This window comes from Rhipicephalus microplus, chromosome 1 (genome assembly GCF_043290135.1).
Source record: "Rhipicephalus microplus isolate Deutch F79 chromosome 1, USDA_Rmic, whole genome shotgun sequence".
Lineage (NCBI taxonomy): Eukaryota > Metazoa > Arthropoda > Arachnida > Ixodida > Ixodidae > Rhipicephalus > Rhipicephalus microplus.
This window is the reverse complement of record NC_134700.1, coordinates 200,484,895-200,506,523: the sequence shown is the minus strand read 5'-3', so window position 1 is coordinate 200,506,523 and position 21,629 is coordinate 200,484,895. Positions and strand designations below refer to the sequence as shown.

The 21,629-nt window shown below is 50.0% G+C and overlaps 1 protein-coding gene across 3 annotated transcripts in view; it reads left to right on the top strand.

The window, feature by feature from the left end:
• Window positions 1–21,629, top strand: part of Utx (Utx histone demethylase) — a 150,548-nt gene that overhangs the window by 15,185 nt on the left and 113,734 nt on the right. Inside the window, exon 1 of one of the 3 annotated variants that reach the window (XM_037412572.2) lies at window positions 189–428. The exons of the other annotated variants lie outside the window; for them this stretch is intronic. The gene's annotated coding sequence lies outside the window, so the exon portion shown is untranslated. Of the gene's footprint in view, window positions 1–188; window positions 429–21,629 lie in introns of those variants that run through there. 3 annotated transcript variants of the gene reach the window in all.

Sequence of the window (21,629 nt, the reverse complement as noted above, 5' to 3'; positions counted from 1 at the left end):
AAGCGAGGTGCTTCTGCCCCCGAACCGCTCTCCAGCGGCAAGCATCTGATCGCCTCTGCCCTTCGCCCGCTCTCCCTCGAAACTCCGCCGGTCGCGTTCGTCTGTGTCGTTCGGTGTCGCACTTTTCAGATACCTGCTGGCGTTTACGTAAAAGCACGCGGATTGTCGGCGTTTCCCCTACCACCGACGGCTGTGTGAGTGCGTGCGCGTTGACGTCACCACCGTTGTTACGCGGTGACTGCTGCTCGCTTGCAGCGCGTCGTTGACTCTCGGCCGCCTACGTATGTACACACTACCCGGCATCTCTCCGATCGTCGCCCCGCCGAGCCTCTCTGTGGATTTTTGAAGGTCGCCGGGCGTCCCTGACCGCGCCGTGGCGTCATCTACGGGACATACCCCGTCGCTTCTCCCGGAGGCTGCCCCTATACGTGAGTTGGCTCTTCTTCATATATTTTCTCGATTAAGCGCACGAAGCCGTAAATTCGGTCTGGTCGACCGAGATATGTCCGTTGGCTTGTGGTTCGCTGCGCTTTTTATAAAAGCTGCTCTGCGTTTGGCTGGCACGAAAGAAACAGCGATCACTTCTGGAAACGCTCAAAGCGTTAGAGCGTTGAACCTTCTATGCACAACTGCACTACTAACGTTTCGGAGCACTCACATAAGTGTTGCTTCGAGAAAGTTCTGCGTTACTGTGGCGTTTAAATTACTTTCGTCAAACTGTATTGTTCTGGTGAGGCGTTTAAACGTGGCACTGCTTCGCCGGCCTTGTTAGAAGAATGCCTCGGCGTTCTATAGAACGAGCTGTTCTGGAACAGATTGAGCCAAGTCGCATTACTTACACGTTGTCTACCTTCCCTAACGCGTTCTTTCGTTCCCATTTTTTTTTTGCGCGGTCTCCTCGATTACGTTACGCAACAAATGTAATGAATTTTGCGTCTGTGTGTACTGCGGCCAGGGTGTTTGATATACAACTGCGTGGAGCGTCGTTGTTTTATTTTTATCGATGTAGGTGCGTTTCTCACAGCAGCTGATCAACGAGACCCCGTGCCGTCGACAGATTGCTCTAATGTATCCCGATTTGTGCATCCACTGTAAGCGGTGTTGCGTTAGCTCCTGCCTTCGATTGCTTCATGTGGCGTATGGCTCTCGTGCACAAGCGGTGACACGTCCGTAGTCTTGTTGTGAACGAATTTATTCTGTAACGAAACTGTGTTTTCTGCTTCGCGAACCCTCGATGGGACCTTTTTTTTTCAGTATTGCTGCGCTCACCAATTTTACGTGCGTCGCCTCCCTAAATGGCCAACTCACTGCTCCGGCTCCGATGTCTGAGAGTTGTGACGCGTCTGTGACGTAATAATAGTATCTGGGGTTTTTACGTCCCAAGATCACGATGTGATTGTTAGAGATGCCACGGTGGTGGAGCGCTCGGGAAATTTTGATGATCTGGTGTTCTTTTGACGGTCATTCGCATCGCACGAGCCTCTAGAATTTCGCCCCCGTCGAAATGGGACCGCCTCCCGGAAATCGAACCCGCGACCGTCGGGTCTCATAACCGCAACTCAACCGCGCGGTGGACAGCGCGTCTGGGACGTGAACCGATTCCTGGCTGTTGGGGTGAGGGATGGTTTTAATTTACTCTGTGCTAATGCAACCGCGTATACGGATGAGCGGTGACGTTTCACGCGAATGTCCCCGCGGGGTTGTTGTGTTCTCGGGCTCAGCAGAGATAAACTTTTCTCGCGGGGCCTTTCTCCTCTCGCACCTGAAAGGGGAAGAGGACCTTTCTGCTAATTAAATGAAGTTTGTTCATCATCGCGGGGATCGGCGTTGAACGAATGCGCGAGAGGGAGCTCGGGACGAAGCGAGAAAGAAGGCTGCTCTTTCGAGCCGACTCCTCACTCGTGACGCCGGGAAAAGCGAAACCGCCGCCCGAAAGCGAACGCTTGAGAACGCAGGATTCGAAGGCGAACATTTAGGGCGAAAGTATAGTGCTCGTACTTTGGTCTTACAGCGTCTACAGTTTGAGATCATGTCTGCATAACTCTGATATTTGCACCGGAGCCAGAATTACCTTTAGAGGATGTGTTTGTAGTGCCGTATGACGCGGTCAGCGAGAGCATATGCTCGTAGCTGTCGTTATACCCCCCCCCCCCCCCCTTTTGAAAAAAGTTTCATTTTGTGAGCTCAGAGTGTCCCCCCCCCCCCCAAAAAAAAAAGCAAGAACAAAATGTTTTCTTTTTTTTTTCATTTCGTGAATGTATAGTGTAGTGCATTTAACGTACTCTGCGGCAATGAGTAAAGCTAGCGTGGGAGCAACTAGACACCTGCTGCGGGAGCAGTGACGTAATCGGGGTCCTTGCACTTCGCGGTGGCACTCACCGATCGAGTAGTCAACGCTCAGGGTGACTCAGAGAGGGAGAGTTGTTGTCACACGCTTATCAATGACCCCCGAGATCCGCGCTGCCCGCACGTACCGAGCTCGTCCTATAGGTCGCGCGAGGAGTCTCAGGGCTCTCTTTCGTAAGCAGTTGTCTGCTGCTTACACACACACACACACGTACGCACACACACACACACGCACACACACAGTGAGAGAGAGAGAGAGTAAGAGAGAGAGAATGCAAGGAGATATTTAGTGTAGGCCATTATGGCTGTGGCGGTGCTCTATACTTAACTTGACGTCATAGGTTCGGGGCCACTGCTACATGTTTTGGATAACAGGCGAAGCGCAAATGAATGTATAAATGGTGATGATAGTAATACTAACAATGAATTAATAATAGGAAATAAAGAAAGCATCATCTTTTCATTTGTGTTCCAACTAAGAGAGTGGGGAAGATAAATGAAAAGTCGTGTATTGCAGAGTTATTTTCGTTGTCGTTTTTGAAGAGGTAGTTTATGTGGGATTTCGTCTTTTAATGGTTGTGCGATCGCAGCTTTATTGTCTAATTAAAAATTTTGCGCAGATCCACTGAGCCTTGTGCTCGCCGTTCTTGAAGGCTGGTCATAAACCGACGGCAAGCTGGAGAACACGAATAAGACGAAAAGCAACAAAAAAATAGGTTGTCTTGAAACCATTTTACGATCCTCGGCATTCACGTATCCGGGCGCAGTCGGTCTCGAGCGCTTTTTTTTTTTTTTCATTTCTTCACTTACGCCGCGTTGCCTTCGAGGGTTGCCATAAACACGCGCAGCAACGTTTCAGCCGGCTGTTTTAATCTTGCTATCATCAAGTAAGCAGTTTTTTTAGCTGCAGTAAAACAGTAATTGGTTATTTAACGAGGCCATCTCGTTAGATGATCATTTTTTCTCTCTCTTTCTAAATGCGATCGAGCTTTTGAGATGCGTGCCATCTGGTGGATCTTGTTGAGAAACGGCGGACCGATCCCGCCGAAGCCACCACTGTTGCGAACGACGGACCGATCCCGCCGAAGCCACCACTGTTGCGAAAGACGGCGACGCCGACGCGGTCCCGGAGGCGCCACTGCTTTCGACCCCGCCGGGAAGGTCACCAGCCGTTTGGTAGCGTATGTTTCTCAGCTCGCGACTGCTTCTGCGCAGAGCTGAGGAGACGAGCGGACGAGACGACGGTGAGTTAAACAAGGTTTATGTACAGCATATATACAGAGGCGTTACAATTTCGGCACTGGGGCCGGCAGAGACTCGAAGAGCCGAGCTCCTCTCTCTAATACATAGGTCAGCCTTTCGCCTAAAACCGCTGATCGCGACACGCCGCAGGGCTTCTTTTATTTACACCGGGCCCAACTAAATGTCCAATCAGAAGCGCCGCTGGTCTTCAGAGCAGGCTCCTCCAATGGGGTTCGCCGCGCGATGCGTCAGGCCACCAGACATGAGGACGCCGGCTCGCTGTCACGTGCGACGCTGACTCAATGCACGTGGGCCACAGATGCGCCGCGCGTGTTCACGCCGTGGAGTTGTTCGCGCCCGGCGGGCTGCGGGCTGGCCTTGACCCAGATTGCCTGTTTCAGAGGCACGGACGTTTGACGAGGACTCGCTGGCATAACAGCACCCCCGCCGCCAGACAATGCACCGGAAAGACGAGCTGCTTCCACGGGGCTCGGATGTCAGGTGCGCTCGTTCGCCAGGTCCCTCCAGGTTCGCCTCCAGGGCCATGGGGAGAATACAGCTCCAGACTGTTCCGGGAACACATCCCATCATTGACGACGGATCCCCGCTCCACTGGCTTGTCGCCACAACTTGCTGGCCAACTTCGCTCGTCTCTTCTGACCATTTTCGGTTTCAGCACTTGTCGATGGTTCTGCAACTTGCTAAGAACGGTTCGACAACAGACAACACACGACACAAGCAAGTGCCCTCGGTCACCCGACAGAACACCAGACAAAGTATAGTACAACATATACCTATCTACGTGTTTATCGGAATTTTGTTCCCTCTACATCAAGAGGCACATGTGGGACAAAAGACCCCTAAAATGACAACTCAATTTTTTTTCCACGTACAACAACGTAACGGATTAGAATACCACATAAAGTTGGCCCCTTGAGATCACTCTGAACGAGAGCGCTCAGCCCAGGTCGTGATGAGGTCAAAATTTTGCCCCGAATCGCCAGCCAGAAACCGAAAGGTTGAGAAGTTACTAGCTGGAACGCACTGCTCAATGCACCTGCATTAGCGTTTACCTTTTTTTTTTCTTTAGCGAACGTCAAAGTTGCGCTGTGAAGCAACATGCTCCACTTCAGTAACCGGCCACTTTTAGGCGACGATACCTATGCGGCACCAAGAGCGGCTCACACTTTCGACGTTGCACAGGGGAACAACGATACGGCTTGCTACGGATTGACTCCTCACCGCTTAGCTCGATATCGTGTTCGATCACCCTCATGTTTCCGGGGCAGTCCGAAAACACGTCTTCAAACTCGGAACCAATCTTTCTCAGGTCCTCTTTCTCAGGTCCTCCTTCACTTAAGCTAGGCTCTAGGTTTATCTGCTCCCGGATTACTTTCGATCCCCCTTCGATTACTTCACTAGAACTCAAATTTTCTGCTTCCTCTTCCTCCGAAGCCTTCAACAGCTGATTTACGACCGCTTGATGTTGAACATTGGGTTTCATCAAGTTGTAAATTTTGTTCTGCCGCCCTCCTACTTGCACCTCATAATTTGTATCGCAAGGCTTCGATAATACTTTGGCGGGCCCTTCCCAATCAACCTCAAGCTTGTTCCTTTTGGGTGGCTGCAGCCGCATTACCTGATTATCAACTTCAAAAGCGCGCTTCTTCCCCGATTTCTCGTAGTGCTCCTTCGACAGCACTTTTGCCGCGTTTTTCTGGCTTTCCACTCGCGCTTCAATTTGGCTTTCCACTAGCGCTTCAATCGAGAGATCCTCACGCTGCCCTCGAATGAGCGTCTCTCGATCAACTCTCGGCAGCTCGCTCCCACTTTCCGCTACAGGCGAGAGCGTTGCAACCCTCTCGCTCTGACTCAATGGCGCCACGTCGTCTCCCCCAGCGCATACCGCGCCGGCCGCTCCCGCGACGGGCCGCTCGCGTGACTGCTCACATGACTCATGCGGAAAATTTCCTTTCTGGGGTTCCGTCGACCCGCCGACAAGGTCACTTGAGAGTTCACCGCATGGAACCAAGTCAAGCTTCCGCGAAAGCTTTCGCGCTTGCGATCGCGTGGGAGCCATGCACGCTAAGTTGGGGAAGAACGATTTGCCCTGCTCTTTGAGAAGCTGCTCCGAGTTGTTGGAGAAAAGATAAGAAAAACGACCATTCAGCGCGGCAGACACAGCCGCTTCGGTGCAAAGCTTACCGAACGGGCCTTCAATGACAACGGTGGCGATTGGTAAGCGAACACTCTGCTCCTCGGCGACTTGCCTGATCCACGCGCACTCTCCTGTGAAGTCATCCGGAGACACCAATGAAGGATGGACAACGTCCATGGTTGCCGCTGAGTCTCTAAGTGCTCGGCACGTTTTCTCATTGACCCTAATTTCTTGGAGATACGGCTCCAACAACCGCATGTTTTTTTCTGATTCTCGGATCGTTGCGAAGGCAAACTTTTCCTGACAGTTTCTCGCGATGTGCCCTTCCTTTTTACAGTTGTAGCAGATTAGCGGCTTCCGTTTGTTTTCCGGTTCTAATGCCTGTGTGGTAGAAACCTCACTCGATTTCTCCGCTTCTGTTTGCCCTTCCCCTACACTGTCCTTCGTAAGAGACGGGTCCTTCTTGAAATTACGGTGCGGAGCGGGTTTCCGTTGATCAGGTTTCCTTGAAAAGCCCTCTTTCCTTTCATCCTTTTCAACGCGCGCTGCCCTGCTATGCAACTTTCGGCGAGTATAATACTCCTCAGCTAACTCAGCTGCCTTGTTTAACTGTACGTCCCCAAGTCTGTCCTGCAGCCAAAGTTTGACATCCTCCTCGATGCAGCGGTAGAATTGCTCCAATGCAACGCATTCCACCACTTTATCGCGGTCGTCATAAACACCTTCGCCCTTGAGCCATTCAATCAAATCGGCTTTAAGACGAAACGCGAAGTCAACGTGTGACTCATTCCCCTTTTCAGCATACCGGAACCTTTGCCTGAAAGCCTCGGGTGACAACTTATAACGTCTCAAGAGCACTTCCTTAACCTCGTCATAGCTCTCAAACGCTTCCCTAGACAAGCAAGTTATCGCGTCGGACACTTCGCCGGGAAGAAGAGCTAGCAGGTTCCGCGCCCAAAGAGACCGCTCCAAAGCATTTCGCTCACAGACGTGTTCAAACTTGACGAGATACTTCGCCATGTCCTCGCCTACTACGAACGGTGGCAGTTGATCCCGAATTCTAATATTGCTGACCTGAATCGTCGGAGAAGCTGCGCTAGGCGCCTGCGAACACTGTAGGATTGCCAATTCTATTCGTTTCATCTCGAGGCGCTCCTGTCTCTCGGCCTCCTCGCGCTCGCGAGCTTCTCGCCTTTCTTCACGTTCGCGAGCTTCGCGCCTTTCTTCACGTTCGCGAGCTTCGCGCCTTTCTTCACGTTCGCGAGCTTCGCGCCTTTCAGCCTCTTCACGAGCTTCTCGCCTTTCAGCCTCCTCACGTTCGCGAGCTTCTACTTCTCGCCTTTCAGCCTCCTCACGGCGTGCTTTAATATCCACCCAGGCCTCATCGACTTCCTCAGCCGACACTCCCTCATCCTTCATGATCTCAAGGATCGCTTGCTTTCGTTTCGCACGGCCCAAAGTAATGCCGAGTTCCTCACAAATTTCGATGAGTTCCTTCACTTTAAGGTTCTCCATCGTTCACACTAGCCTCTTGCTGTTTGCCCCTGTTAACAATTTACTTGCCGTACCCACTATAAGTCAACTAGCAAGACGCGCAAGCAACTTTTCACTCTCCCGTGTTTACCCCCTCCGCATTAACTTTGGTTTCAAAGCACTTCGACTTTGCTTGAAACGATCAAAGCTCACTCTAATGCTTCACACAGCCCTTCTCTAAACTACTACAACCTGAGCTAGAGTAGTCTGGTGAACTGAGGGGAAAACATCAGGCACTCACCGCATCGATGTCGCTGACGCCGGCCGATCCCGCAGCTGCCAACCACTGTTGCGAAACGGTGGACCGATCCCGCCGAAGCCACCACTGTTGCGAACGACGGACCGATCCCGCCGAAGCCACCACTGTTGCGAAAGACGGCGACGCCGACGCGGTCCCGGAGGCGCCACTGCTTTCGACCCCGCCGGGAAGGTCACCAGCCGTTTGGTAGCGTATGTTTCTCAGCTCGCGACTGCTTCTGCGCAGAGCTGAGGAGACGAGCGGACGAGACGACGGTGAGTTAAACAAGGTTTATGTACAGCATATATACAGAGGCGTTACAATTTCGGCACTGGGGCCGGCAGAGACTCGAAGAGCCGAGCTCCTCTCTCTAATACATAGGTCAGCCTTTCGCCTAAAACCGCTGATCGCGACACGCCGCAGGGCTTCTTTTATTTACACCGGGCCCAACTAAATGTCCAATCAGAAGCGCCGCTGGTCTTCAGAGCAGGCTCCTCCAATGGGGTTCGCCGCGCGATGCGTCAGGCCACCAGACATGAGGACGCCGGCTCGCTGTCACGTGCGACGCTGACTCAATGCACGTGGGCCACAGATGCGCCGCGCGTGTTCACGCCGTGGAGTTGTTCGCGCCCGGCGGGCTGCGGGCTGGCCTTGACCCAGATTGCCTGTTTCAGAGGCACGGACGTTTGACGAGGACTCGCTGGCATAACAATCTATAACCCTGATTGACCGCGAAAAATGCGTGAACACGGGGTGTCACAGGAGCCGACATTTAGCAGAACCACAAATAAAAGACGCGTTTGCCGATTATGGTGATGGTGATGATGATGATAATAATAATGATGTGTCGATATGCCCTTTGTATCGGGTGAGGTGTTTTCTAATCAAGGTTGAAACAAAGAAGAAAAAATTGAAAAAAAAAGCAGAACTGATAGTTGGGCTAGTTGGTGATAAATTATGGGCAGTACCGGCGCACACATTCACGAGACGGAAAAAAAAAGAACGTCCCGTGAGTGTGTGCGCTGGTACTGCCCATAATGAAAAAAAAAAGTATGAAAACACGAAATGTGTTCACTTCCGGCACCACTCCCCAACACTTTCGGAACCTAAGTGTTTGTCGTGGCAACTGTGTTTTGCATCCCTGTTTTTGTCTGGTCTGGTGGCGTCGGGGGAAGCGTGGTGGCATCTGAAGGAGCGGAAGTAGATTTTTTCGACACGCCAGCTCTCCAGCAACACCCCGCGTTCAAGAAATATTCATGTCTTGAAGCTACCGTCTTCCCACTTTTTTTTTTTTTTTACTGATTGGGCACGCGCGTCCTATAGCTGTCGCAGTGCCAGCCGTGACTTTTAGTCTGAGGGCGAGTGCTTGGGGTTAAATACGTTAGAATGACGTTTGTCGGAGTGCGAGTATTTTTGGCAACGTTGCAAGTCCGCGTTTTCTGCTAACCGGTGCTAAGCTTCAAGTGCGCGTTGTTTTTTAATTTTCTCGCAATTTTATTACGTATTCCCCTGCGTCTGAGGAGCTGATTATAATCAGAATTATGATGAAGGCGTAATGCCGCGTGCCAACTGGCACAGTGAAAGTCGTCTTCTGAAATTGGTTTTAAGTTCAACCTAGGGTCATTTCGGTGATTATAACTTGTGCGTCATCTTCATACGGGCAGACTAGATCATTGTGGTGGTTTATGTCTGCAAAAAACAAACAAACAAAAAAAAACATAGGTGCGTTTAGAAGCCCGCGTTACTGGAGTTACGCAGTTTTATTTTCCTTTTGCTTTCTCTTGAAAAAAATTAGGCAGTTCGTATATTAATGTTTTACATTTACTGTTTCGTTAATTGGTTATTGTTGGGAAGGCGGTGCCAGATTTCACTACTTGGGAACACTCACAACGAGTCACGTTTTTTCGGGGGCGGGGAGGGGGGCACGGAGGGGGAAATTGGGCGTTGAGTTTTGACGATGTTTGCTTAGGAGGGAGGGATGCATCAACTACTCTCCCCACCCTTTCCTGGCACCGCCCATTTTGTTAGGTATTATTGCCATATTCTTGTGTACCAGTACTGGGTCCAGCCATGAGTATCAAAGAAAACTTTGCGCTGCGAGAATATGTGCCAACAACTTTCTTCCCCCCCCCCCTTTTTTTTTTTCTTCTGCTAGTTGCAAATTGGCTCATTAACTTTTACGAAGCACGTGACGGGAGGTTAAAATCACTGGTCCAACTAACAGCGAATTCGTCTCGTCGAGCGGGAGCAAGTTTTCTTGCTCCGCGCCCGAGAATCTGCATTCCGCTGGTATAGATTCGTAGCAAGTTCTCGTTTCCCATTGGCAGATTCGGAGAAACCCACTCCGTGATGGAGCGTTCCGCGTGCTCCCTCTTGCAGAGACGGAACTCGCTGGAACTACGAAAAAATGCGTTGCCGTCATTTCCGGTTCAATCGGGCAGCTGAATTGTTTTCGGCGTTTTTTTTTTTTTGAGGTTGTGTTTGTCTAGTCACTTTGTGCACTTGCTTAATTTCCTAAAATGGCGTCGCTTGACTCTGCTGGACGCGCTACTGCTGGTTTTCTTTGAGCGACAGCGAGATCACTATAGTTCTGCTAGCAGTAGCAGCAGCAGCGAGTACGACGAGCTGTACGTGCAATACGAAATGATGTATAAGGAAATGTTTTTGGCCCGCCGTGTGCACGGCCGAAGATAATCGGCTACGTCGAGGAAGTTTGCAGTATACCGGTTTAGTGAAGTATGCGTAAACAACTTCAGACAGAGCGACCTCGAGCGGGGCTATTCACGTGTTCCACTCCGCAAATCTGGTTTGACGCAATCAAGAGTGCTCTCTCCAGGATTTCAGCGGCCACTCCGGATCTACCAGCGGAATTCGCCATAAGAAACGGACAGAACGAGCCACTGTTACGTTCTGCGTCTTAATTCTCGCTGTTATTTTAACCTCCAGCCACATCCTTCTAAAAAACTGCGCACCAACCAGCTCTAAACGGTACCCTGCTGAAACTGGTAAACCTGTTTCGACGCGTCTCTCTATTTCTTTTACCCCCTTCGCGAAGATCCCGTCGCGGAGCAGCACGAGGCTGTTGGGATCTGGCGTTTTCGGAATCCCTCCCTCTTCGGGTGTTGCCAAAGGTACGCGGCGGCGCGCGCGCTATACCAACACCACTTGTACAGCCAACACCCTTTCTAGAGGGTGTTGGCTGTACAGGGAAGGGAATTCCGGCTACTATTGCTGATGTTGGTGACGCTCGTTTCGACCCGCCGAGCCTTGCTGCACAGCTGCAAGCCGCCAACGGGTTTGTTTTCTCGGTGACGTTGAATGAAAAAAAAAAAAAAAAAAACGCTGAGATGCATCGTGTAAGACGAGACTGAATGGCGCGCCCCGCCGCGGTAATCAAGTGGCTAAGATACTCGGCGGCTGACCCGAAGGTCGCGGGATCGAATCCAGGTGGCGGCGGCTGCATTTTTGATGGAGGCGAAAATGCTGCTATAGGCCCGTGGGCTTAGATTTAGGTGCACGTCAAAGAACCCCAGGTGGTCGAAATTGCCGGAGCCCTTCACTACAGCGTCTTAAAGTCGTAATGATATGGTAGTTTAGCGACGTTAAACCTCACATATCAATCAATTAATGAATCAATCATTGAGACTGAATGACGCTGTCTTTTTTTTCTCAATAAAACAATGAATATATATATATATATAGTGAAGGGGGAAGGGCTCGTTTAAAGCGAATGAGTTCAGAGAAAAGCAGCACAAGCGCCGTGTTGCTTACTCTGTATATGTCGTGAAGCGGCTGCGAATTGATTTGAGGAGGTGGATGCGCGAGGTGCATCGAGGCGTCCAAGACATCATGACTCCTTTCAAATCACATATATTTGAGCGATGGACCGAAATACGGCTGTTCGGAAGTGTAAAACTGTTTTGAGCACGACTACGAATGTGTCGACCGTGCGGTGGGGGGGACATGAATCAGCGAACCTAAATGTATACGCTGTCGTATTCAGTACAATGTCATATATGCAACCGAGAACGTGAGTCGTTGGTTCGCTCTTGCGTTTGCCGCCCGGTCAGCCTTGAATTGAGTAAACACGAACCAGACGCGGAGACAGAGAGGTATTGTGCACGGCACGCGGCTACTACGTCCCGTGGGACAAATCGATGCCTGCCGGTCGGACATTTAACGATGCCGCGCCGTTAGCCCATCCCCGGGACGACTATGTTTACCATCGCGGTCGAATCCCCCGTCCCTCTTTCCACTCGCTTCGGTCCATACAACGAATTCTATTTCGCTTGTAAATAAGGTAGAGCGAGAGGAGTTTCGATTACAAGCTGTGGCGGCAAGTGTATATGATAATGTACGAATAAGCAGCTCCGCCTGGAAACCATATCTCTTCTTTCTCTCCTCATTTGTGTGGTCAAAGCTACCCCAACGCCCCTACGAAATTTCGTGCGAAAATCGAGTTTGTAGGCACATACGGTTCTTCCCCGATTTCCGCTCGATCTGTTTGCTATACGTCACTATGCTGTACCCCACCACTTCGCAGGCCGTCCAGTGCGTCTCCCTTCCTCTCCCCGGAAAGCCGGTGCGCACGCCAGCGGTGATTAAAAAGGGCTGGCCGCCGTTCAATTGTGTTGCCCTCAGTAGCACGTCGACGCTCATGACTCGCCGAGTTTACGAAGGCACGTGAGCGGCGCATTTTCGGTCAGTCGGTGACTTTCTTCATGATATACCGTAAGCCCATCATCGCGTCCATGTGCCACAGTCGATATAGTAAAGTACAATTTCATGATTCCGAAAACACCACTTTTACCGCGACATGACGCCTATAGTAAGCGAGAAAACTCGCGAACAGAAAACGTGGGTGGCGACGCCACTTTGAGATTTCCGCGCCAAACACCGTGACGTAAGAAATTTTGAAGACGTATACGCTGGGTTCTACGCAGATTCTAATCGATAAAAATGGAAGTTCATTGTAACCTGTGGGGGCCATAGACTTGGCGTACGAAGTTTCAGCAAACTTAATCGAGCTAATGCCACGAAAATAGATTTTGAAATTTCTTAGGTCACGCGCGGAGATTTTGGCGCGAAATAAAAAAAAAAACGAAACGTCAATCTTGATTTTCTACGCTAATAATGAACTTATGATAGTAACACATGTGGAATTCGTGTTGTCAGACTTCAGTTTGTCAATCTAAACCGAGCCATTGTGCCTCTATGACGTCCCTTCGACGCTTCAAATCGGGCGAGCCGCGGGCGTCGCGTTACGCCAAGGTCTCGCGTTGGTTGAATGCCCATCTCTTAGCGTATATCTCGCTAGTGGGCCGGTTGTTTTCCCTACCCCTCACATTTAAACTGCATGCATTTGTTCGTCGGTAAAAATTCGCTGCTTAGTCGTCGTTCGGCATTCGTATATACGCAAGCGATGCACGATGTTTGTACACCCAACGCCAGAAGTTTACGGGACGATGGCGTGGAAGAAAAAAGCGAATTTCGTCTTTATGAAAAAGCAGCAAAAGCTACAGAATGGTTGTCTATATACTTAGAGACGTTTTTGCAGTTACTTCCAAAATGGTGCAATGGGTGTGGCAGGTTAGTTACTCCTTTAAAGGAGCAAACTGGATACTCCTTTTCCTCATTTACTTCCTAGTTTAGGGACGCAATCGGTGAAGGGAACGATTAAAGTGAAGGGTTGAAATTACTATGTTCGCAGGCATCGTGGCATCATCTCGCACAGGTTATATAGTAAGCTGGAGACCAGCGGGAGAGGCTTTCGCCCTGCTGATGTTCATATATGCGTAAAATAATGACGATTAGTACTTAATGATTCTAATTTAGCTGGTTAGCTACTACAATAGGTTGCAATACGAACTACGGGCTGGATTATTACATTGGAGGTATACTATAGCTTTGTCAGGCACAGGCGAGAAGATTTCACGAATATTTCGCGTTCCGCAAGCTTTTGCAGTTGTGTGTGTGTATGTGTGAATCTCGGCGCGTGCTGTTATCGACCGCCGTCGCTTCCTGCTGCGACTGTGCAAATATATATGGATGGAGAACCGTATGGTCTCTTAACTTATCTCGGTCTCTTAACAGCCGCGGGGAAGGCCGTGGTACCAACACTGAAACTATCATTCCGGCAGTGTTTGTTATAGAAACGAGAGAAAGGGAGCACGACAGTCTCGGGCTCGTCGACCTTGCAGCCGCACGGAAAAGTATTTTTCCCGTGAGAAAACGTTTCTCCTGTCGTGTATCTTTCTCCGATGCCGTATCTTGCATATCTGTTATGCCCATTTCCCGCTGAAGTTGCCTCTGCGATGCCTCCCGACTGATCACGTGGTTTCTCTTCAATTGCTATGCATACCATCAGTTCCTATACATTCATTGATGATTTATATGAGGGGTTTAACGTCCCGAAACCACCATATGATTACGAGAGACGCCGTAGTGGAGGGCCTCCGGAAGTTTCGACCACCTGGTGTTTCTATGCATTCGTGGCGTTTTTATGACACCCTGATGCCTCCCAACAATGCAAGCCTGGCTATATAATGAGTTTAAACTAATGCTATAGTGAGCTCCCGAGGTGCTTTCGGGGAAACAATCATACTACAAAACCTATACCGCTTTGTACCGTGGTTTGGGGAGTTAAAACCTCAATATTATCATTGCACCGACAGTGAACTTGCACTATGAGATCCGTCGTAGTTCTCGCTAATTTGGAAGTCATGGCCGCTTGCTTGGTTCGATCGAGTCGTGTAAAAGTTGCTCGTAATAAAGTATACGAGCGGGGGGCTTCAGTCGGGTCGAGGCGATGCACGTATTGTGTATACATCTCGCATTCAATAGTAGTCGGGCTGTGCGGGGCAAGTGGCGATTGCTCGCTCGATATGTGTAGTCGTGCGCGGCGGAGCGTGTGGCAACGTGCCTCGACAGGTGGCGCGATGAGAGTGTCGTCCGACGGTAAATGCGTTGACTTCGCTCCGAATGGTTTGGCCGCGCGTGTGTGCGACGTTAATGATATTAAGCTTATGCCGGAGGGATAGTCATTACGTCGACGGCCCATTAATTTATGTTCGCTGAGCGGGTCGAGGGCTTATCAGTCGGCAACCTCGTTTGTATTGCTACTGCCGCGCGCTGCCTGTAATCGTTGCGTTATACATTTCTCCTGCGGCTATTCTGATTTGAACGTCTGCACTCCCCGAAGATGAAGTCCTCGTCTTACAAGGAAAGAGCACTTCGGATTCGAAGGGAGTGGAAAAAAAAAACATAAATCGGTACGCATCGTATATTCCCTCGTCCCGGCTATGCGCTTCCTGATCGACAGACTGTGTGACACTGGCACCCCATTTTGAAGCTCAGGTACATATCGTTACGTATATCGTCACCGGAATGTCATGAATCGATCGTCTCGAGCCGGCGTCATAATCACGTGTGGTTTTATACCCGTCGGTGTCCTTGCCGTTGGTCCTCACACGCAATTGATGAACTTGCACGAACGCGTTGCTTCGTTGTGTTAGCGCCGTACAGATGCTTGAGCATTATGTGATAGCCATCTTAAGACTCCCCCCAAAACAACGTCGATTCGCACCCTCAGTAAACGTGTTAACGTGTGCGCACGATTTCTGAGAAGCAATCTGATAAGTCGTCGTTCGAGAGCTGTTATATAGGAGGCTGCGTCTTGCTCCGGAAAGCGGAAAGCGTCGTGCCACAGGACGGGGCTATATACTTCTCTTCGTCCGAGATTTGTCGTCGGACGGGCTTGCGCAAGACTTGTCGAAAAAGAAAACTTGGGAGCGGCACCAAGGCGGCGGCGTTGGCAGCTGTCGCTGCAGCTACGGAGGAAATGCGGGCCAGGTGCGCGTCCCGTGTTTCTATCTCACCCCTCACCCCCCTCTTTTTTTATTTTTTTGGTCTCTACTATCTCGAGGCCCCCCCCCCCCCCTTTTTTTTTTACCCTCTTTTTGCCGCCGCACCTGCGTTGATCGCGGCCAAACTCGAGGTCCGCGCACATGTGCATATATATATATATATATATATATATATATATATATATATATATATATATATATATATATATATATATATATATATATATATATATATGCGTGCATGTAAACGATCGGCTTTCATCAGAGGCGCCAAATGAAGTGGCGTCGTTGTTCTCATCTGCATGCGCTCCATAGGTCGTTGTCTAGTTCCAAAGCAAGGGCGCAGGCTGAAATTCTTTTCTGGGAGCAGGTGGGATGGTCCGATCAGTTTTTTTTGTTTGCATATTTCTTTGAGTCTGTTAGCATGTATGGGTATATATGTACTCAACACATGCACGCAAGATGTGAAAAAAAAAAAAAAATGAGTGGCTCGAACAACTCGAGTCACCCACTGCTTGCGCCGTCAGCATCTTGTATACATTTCTGGATTCCCGCCAAAAATACAGGGTTCGACTTCGCGCTAATCTAAGAAAATAGGTTACGTTCTGGGGTGTTGTACGCGCCGAAATCTAGATATGATTATTAGGCACGCCGTTGCGGGGAACTGCCTGAATTATTTGTGGCCACCGGGTTTCTTTTGATATGAATTGTCGAAGCGCACGCGTGTTTGCATTTTGCCCCTATCCAAACGTGGTTGACTGGGAATCGAGCCCGCGTCCTGCAGCTTCGCAGCTCCCCAAGATATCTTGCTTAGCCCCGCCGCGGTGGTATAGTGTTTCAACAGATGGCTTGAGAGTGAGCAGTTGGCTGTCTGGACAAGTTTGATGAAGGATCTTCACGCAAACGACTCGCTGTAGTTTCCCTCGAGGAGTAGTCGCCCCGCCGCGGTGGTCTAGTGGCTAAGGTACTCGGCTGCTGACCCGCAGGTCGCCGGATCGAATCCCGGCTGCGGCGGCTGCATTTCCGATGGAGGCGGAAACGTCGTAGGCCCGTGTGCTCAGATTTGGGTGCACGTTAAAGAACCCCAGGTGGCCGAAATTTCTGGAGCCCTCCACTACGGCGTCTCTCATAATCATATGGTGGTTTTTGGACCTTAAACCCCACATATCAATCAATCAATCAATCAATTAATCAATCAATCAATCAATCAATCAAGATATCTTGCTTATAGCCTATACCACTTTGCCTCCACACGTATAAAATTTTGAATATCTGGGCGTACGCGTGCGTCTGTACTTTCGTTGTCATATGACAATCATTAATTAATGAGGATCTCCTTGGCTTCATTGTTCGCCAAATTAACGCGACCGTGTCTAACGAAAAACGCACACCTCGATCGAACCGCCTTCTTTCGTTCTGTACATTCATTATGGAATGCAGCCGCCGAGTATGAAATATATGCTACAGAGGTACATTTGCCAATTAACGGCTTGGTTTGGACGTACGAATGACGAGCGAGTGCGAAGCGTGGCGGCAATCGTACGCGGCCGTTCGTTCGCGGGCATTGCTTCGACGCAATCAAGCAAAAAATTGCTCACTTATCCGCGTTCTTCGCTGCAAATGTCGTCGAAAGACGATAGTCTTCTGCCGGCCTTCTTTCGTGCATAACGTTGCACTCTAAGCGCAGCCTAAGAAACACTGGGGTATTTAGAACCACGTGTCTATTTTCTCGTAAAGAAAAATACCACCTAATACTTACGTACTGATGCTGCGCCTCAGATATGCGTAATATTTGATTTTTAATCGGCAATGTTCACAAGTACGAATGCAGCCACCAGTTAAAGATGGCTGGGCTTTGAGAAAGTGCTTTGGCCGGGTGGCTGAACCTTGCGACAGGCAGCCGGAAAGACCGAAATTTTTGTGTTCAAATATATCCCAAGAAAGAATATCGTCCTTAAGGAAAACAAAAAAAAAAAGGGGGGGGGCGGGGGTGTTCTGAGGGCAGGGATATATTATGGTGCTGCGACCGCGCGAAAAAATATAAGGAACCCAGTAAAGGGCGTGTGCGTTTGATCGAAAATGCCTCATAAGAGTCACGTTTCAGTTTACGTGGACTCATCTCTGCTTCGGGGCTCTGGTTACGGACACAGTGGCGTCTGAAGATAAACGAATACGTCGCTCGACGCTGCAAATGACGGAATCTAAAAAAATAACGAAAGAGAGAGAGAGAGGTGTTAAAAACATACGTGTGTTGTCCGTTTCTGGTATCGCGGCATTCTTATATAAAATGATGACTCACTCGCTTATGTGTTAAAAAGAAAGGACCTCGGCGCTTGCGCATGCATGACGTCATGACGTCATTCGCTGCCGTAGATCGGAGATGTCGCGCCAAATGAGGTCCCGGATGAAAGGACGCCGTCGCGGAACTGCTTTGTTTCTCGTGCCCTCGGTGGTCGTTGCGTGAGCACGTATTGCAGCGTTACATGAGCGTGACGAGGCTATTATTGTATTTTTCGTGCGTCTCCATAGATCTGTTTGCTTTGTTTAGCGTTATTTCGGCCGCGAGTCCGGCTCGACTTGTAGGTACACACGGGCAAATTAACAGGGCAGGCCGAACGTTTACATTAACACGACGCATGACCGTGAATGCATGTGCGCACGATACCAGGCGCGCATATTTGGAATTTTCAGCCGCGTCTTTGACGGGTCGAATACGTGGCTGAACATTGGTGCTATTCAATTACATGATTTGCTTCACACTGACTGGAGTAAAGGGAGAAAAAAAATGATTTTACTGCGGACGAATATTCGTTTGCATGTACGAAAGTGAAGGCAAAAAAGGTCTCCGAGTTTCTTATGCATTCGACTAAAACATTTCGAAAATGGAACCCATCTTCTCCTTCTTTAGGGAGTTTTAGAATAGTGCACCGCGAGCCCTTGCGGTGCGGTCGCTGCCACTGCGCATGCGTCGTAACGCGAGTCGGCGTTCGTTCGCGGACCGCACGCAAAAAATCCGAAATTGCGTGCGGTAATGGCGGCCCGCATGTGGCCCACAAGGCGCTGGTTTCGAGGCTACGGTGTCGCTGCGATCATGCGTTGCGGATTGCAGTAGGGCAAACGCTATTCTAAATCTCATATGGTGCCCGCTACGCCCGCAGCGCTTGCAAACGGTATTCTAAAACTCCCTATTTTCTGCTGAAGAAAGGAATCAGTTATTGCGTGCCACAAATCTTTGGGTCGTCGTTAGTACTTGATGGATTCGCAAACGTTTTGGCGGCTGTCGATTCATGAGGCAATAAACTTTTTTTAACGAAGAAGCCATTCGAGGATTGCTTGGAAAATTGTTGCAGGGCCCTTTTAAAAGTACAATTGCTCTTACGCATTATTATATCTGTCTAATCTTCGCGTGTCAGCGACAGCAGTTTGTAAGCAGGTATGTCCGCCGGTAGCTGAGATAGTCACGGATCATCGCGGTCTTTCGTTACATTCCATCGAGACGGTATACAAACAATGGGAACAGCTGCTCGTAAGGGGAATACGGATGGGCTGTGCTCGTCGTGATTAATTGTTCATACGAGCTCATTTGTAATATGCCACTCGCGCGAGCTCGAGGCGACCCAGAAAACGGCCGTGAGGTGTTCGTGTATGCGGAGAATGTATATGTGTCGTTTACGTGTCAAGAGGTGAATCGTTGCTCGAGAAAGTGAAGACCACGATCTCTCTTTTCTGGTGGAGTTTCGCGCTACAGTTTATCGACCTGTTCCGTGTTTGTAAACAGTGGTAGGCGCCGTCCACATACTGAGGCGCTTGTATAGCGACATTGTGGCGCTTATATATATGTTCCGCCCACAGCCCAAAGTTCGCCACCGCCATCTATGGACACTTGGAAACTGGCATAGGAGCTGTGAACCATGGCTGCAAAACTGCCTCCGAGCACAGCCCTTCTGCGAATTCATGTGGTATACAGGCTCCCCGACGCACTGCGGTAAATGTTTAATAGAACATAGGGTTGGGGGGAGGGGGTGCTGTGGGGAAATTACGCTGATCTGTCTAGGTATGCATAACCATTGTGTCACTTGCTCACCTCCGTAATTTACCACAGTTCATCGATGGAGCGCTGCTTGTCCTTTGCACTCAGACGCCCTCGGCGTACACATTAAAGAACCCCAAGTGGTCGAAATTTACCGGAGCCCTCCACTACGGCGTCTCTCATAATCATATGGTGGTTTTGGGACGTCAAACCCCACATATCAATCAATCAATCAATCAATCAATCAATCAATCAATCAATCAATCAATCAATCAATCAATCAATCAATCAAGCCTTCGGCGTAGTTTTCCTTGCGTAGGAGGCGGTGGATACGGCCCACGGGGAACTGAAGCCCCGCGCGGCTGGAGCGGCTCTTGCTCTTGCCTTTCGCCTTGGCGCCATTGGAAGTGTGATATCAGAATGCACGCGTAAGGTTTGGCGTTTCAGTTCCTGTATGCTTCGGAGATCAGTGTTTTGATACACCATACCTTTGTAGAAAGAAGGTCGAAGGTTCAAGCCCCGGCACTGTTTACATTATACCAGTCTATGTTTCCCATATGTTTCTGTGAAGTCGTATGTATTCTCCAGCTCTCCATTAAAATAATTCTTTCTCTCCATGTATTCTCATGAAAAAGCTGTATTCATATGAGAAAGATGGACAAGTTTGCTGGGGGATTGAACTAAAAATGGCAATGTGCTAAATTATCGGTTCGCCCTCGTTCGTGGGTGGCCTTCGCCTACACGCTTCCATTCTCCCGTTATCGCCGAACGACGTGCAGACGCAGCTGCGCGTTGTATCCACGCAACAGCGCGAACGAAGCAACGATGACCTCGCTGCGAACTGCTGAATGACCGCACGCCGCTTGTTTGCACTCGACGGTTTCTCTCCATCGATCGATCGATGTGGCCAACTTTTTTTGAACGACCCGAACGGAACGGCTCTCTCTCTCTCTCTCTTTTTATCTTCGGAAATCGTTCGGGTCACGACTGGCCGTGTGTCCGCGTTGCTATAGCGGCGCCAGTAACGTGGTCCCTGGTCGAATAAGACAAAGCATTGGGCCTCGTGGTGCGGACACAGAATGAGAGAGAGAGCGTCGATCGATTGATTGATCGTCTTCCTCCATATTCACTCCCTCTATTCTTTCCTTTCCCTGGCGGCGATCGTTCTCATTACCGGGTGACACGCAGAGGAGCAGGGCTTGCAGGCCGGCAGCTGGTGGGCGGCGGCAGCTGTACGCGTTTGTGTGAGCGAGCGGGACTGCGTCGTGAAGCTACTCCGACAAACAGCTGCTCGTTCTGTCGGCCGAGCTTCACTGCTGGCCTTGGGAAAAGGAGCCGCGAGGGCACGACGACACCGACGTTTAGAGCACGCGAAGAACCATCGTCTTTCATTCGAGTATATTCACGCCCGTGTCCGCCGACACGCAGATCGCGATATGGATCGCTAGCAGGATCTCCCTTTCACCTCGACCTTATGGACTTCGTATACGTGTCCGCCATATCGTGGCCCATGTCATTCCTGTCATCTTCGCGTTCTCTCGTACATTTGGGGCTAGTTCTTTTTTCAGCTTGTATACTGACGTTTGACCAATTGACGGAGCACTTGTCAAGCTTCGGACCATGTCGCTTCCAGTTGGTGGACGTCATCCGATGTATCGATCGAACGTGGCTCTGACTCCTGGTCACAGTTATAAAGTCTGTGGAACGAGTGCGACTGCGCCAATGATGCTTGGGATCCGCCGTACGCTCGTGCTCACTGATATTATAAACTCGCGCCGATTATTGACCGATAAGTAGGACTGACGTGCACCCAGACTGGTAGAGCGCGTGCATAAAAAGGTAGCGCATGCGTCGTCCTCAGCTCAGCTTAAACTGAGGACGACACAGCGAGTGATGGAAAGGTAAATGATAGGTGCAACCTTAAAGAGACAGGAGAGCAGAGTGGGTCAGGGAACAAACCGAGGTTAAGGATATCATATAGTTGAAATCAAGAAGAAGAAATTAACATGGACTGGGCACGTAGTGCGTAGGCAGGATAATCGTTGGTCATTAAGGTTAACTGACTGGATTCCCAGAGAAGGCAAGGGGGGGGGGGGGGTGGGAGACAGAAAGGTAGGTAGGAGATTACATTAGCAAGTTTGAGGGTATAAAGTGGCCGCAGTAAGCACAGGACTGAGTTGACTGGCGGAACATAAAGGATGCCTTAGTCCTGCAGTG